A 2,187-nucleotide genomic window follows, 5' to 3' on the forward strand; every position below is an offset into this window, starting at 1 on the left:
TGGAAGGTGCATGGAATGATTTGCATGTTGTAGTTTAAGACATTCACAGTAAGAATCTTTTTGAGAAGTACTGACCCCATTGTGCGCTTGTGGTGAGGGGTAGCTGGTTTTGTTTGCTTGCTTAATGTTATGACAGTAAATGCCATAATAAAAATGGATTTTATTCTTGGTTGTTTTAAACCAGAATGCTATAACCAGTTGGGTATAAAAAAGAATCTACCCTCAAGTGAAACTGCCACATTTCACACTAGGAACAATTTTAAAGAGAACAAAGATCCATCAATTAACAGGTAGTAGTAATGATGCAGTCATTAATATCACACTAATCAAACACTCTGGCAGACCACAGCTATAAGCCACTTGTGTGGAGAGGGGCCAAGAGAAGTGCTCAGCAAAGCAGTGCCTCCAGTACTGTGGCTCCTCTTTGAATCTGCTCTGCAGCAGCTTGCCCAGAGCTCAGGGGCCACACTGGTACTTGGACTGCTTCTTCTCCTTCAAGGTTTTCCCACTTTGACTGTGACTTGCCATGATCATGCAGCACTTCAATTTATTGTTTCAAACCTTCTGCATCAATTCCACTGATCTGCAAAAAGAAAAACAGGGGATGGGGGGGGGGGCTTAGTATTTCTGTACGACTGCAGGGCCAAAGTGCTCTCTTGTGTCCCTGAATGTCCAGTGAGCTCCAAACAAGAGCTGAGCTTGCTCTCAGCCACCAAGGTGACCCATGGTGGTGAATAGATACTGCTGAGCACCATGCCTCTCCTCACAACTTACAAGGCAGCAACAGCAGTGGAGTGGTGGCACAGGGACGACCATCCAAGGATGGCCAAAGTGACACAGAATTCACCAGCAGCTGCATAATCAAGAGGAACATTTTTCTACTGTTTACCCCATAAAGCACGCTTCAGATCCATATACTTTGAATAACATTAGGCTGGTAGTAGGTTCCCTTTCTCTTCATCTTCTGTTGTTGCCATCTGCTTCTTTTCTATGAGCTTGCAAAAAAAAATTGGAAGATAGCTTAAACAGTCGCACTGGATCAGGAGCTATTGAAGTATCTATTTGCTTTAATAAGAAGAATACCATATGCAAATTGTTTCTCTTTCTGACTTTCATTGTGGTGTGTTTTTTTTTTGGAAAGTGATGACTACAGGAATAGGTGGCAGAGATGAGAAAGCTGAATGGTAAAGTGACCAGGTAAAAATTGTTCCAAACATTTGGTTTTGCCAAAAAAAAAAATTGCTCTCAAAATCTACAAACCCCCAAACCCCAGCACATTACCATCAGCAAAACCAGAGAAGAGTTAAAAATGAAATGCACATCTTACTGAACTTTATGGCTTTTTAATATTATCTTTGGGATTTGTGTCATTCTGTCCACCATGCCTGCCAATAGTGAATAGTATTCCCAACCCTCACTATTCAAAGATCATGGCTCAGGCCCCCAAAATCAAGAAATGGAAGAATGTATTCTTGTCTAAAGGAAAAAGGCACACATCTGTCTACCTGTCAACTTCTCCTCTCCTTGACCCCTTTCACCAGGAGCTTTCATAGTTGGTGAAAACCTGAAAAACAAAACAAACAAAACAAAAAGGAAGGGGGGGAGGGGGGGAGGAAATCCCAGAGGCACCCCCAACAAATCTGACTGATATGGAGGTTTCAAAGACACTCTGTTACTGTGAGATTTATGGAAAAACAGTGACTGTGTAGGAGAAAAGGAGATTAGTAATGCCCTCCCTGAGGAGAAGGCAAACAGAGCCCAACTATTACCCATCCTTTTTGGCAGCCTTGAATTAGCCACTCAGCTTGTACTTGTCTGTCCTTAGCCAGCATGCTGATAGCGCCTGTCCATGGACAGTGTGTCATCCCTTGCTGGGCCAGCAACCCAGAAAGGATAGACAGGGAGCAGGATAGGATTTGAGCTTGTTTTGGAGGTGGACCAATTGGATCTAGAAGGGAACGAGGACGTTTCTGAGAAAAGGGAGAGTTACAAGGGTATGAAGGAGCTGCTCTCGTGGCAGGGAAGGAGAGGGACACGGGTTGTAGCCCTGCCAGAAATAGGACAGCTTCATCCTGTTGTCCAGGCTAGATTTCCAAACACTTCCTTACAGCCTGCAGAACCAGACATTGACTCCTCTTTTTCCTTTTGTTTCCGTTAAATGGAATAGTTCCCATACTTGGTTCACCT

At 43.6% G+C, this 2,187-nt stretch overlaps 1 long non-coding RNA gene across 1 annotated transcript; it reads right to left on the reverse strand.

Moving 5' to 3' along the window:
* Nucleotides 1-241: 241 nt before the first annotated feature.
* Nucleotides 242-1,571, reverse strand: LOC137441079 (uncharacterized). Its single transcript, XR_010987323.1, has 3 exons — nt 1,506-1,571; nt 890-995; nt 242-583 (listed from the first exon to the last, which is right to left on the reverse strand). It is a non-coding gene; the product is annotated as an uncharacterized lncRNA (long non-coding RNA).
* Between the last annotated feature and the right edge of the window lie 616 nt (nt 1,572-2,187).

The sequence above is a fragment of the Melanerpes formicivorus genome, unplaced genomic scaffold (genome assembly GCF_026170545.1).
Source record: "Melanerpes formicivorus ecotype bairdi unplaced genomic scaffold, bMelFor1.0.p_v2 SCAF_5, whole genome shotgun sequence".
Lineage (NCBI taxonomy): Eukaryota > Metazoa > Chordata > Aves > Piciformes > Picidae > Melanerpes > Melanerpes formicivorus.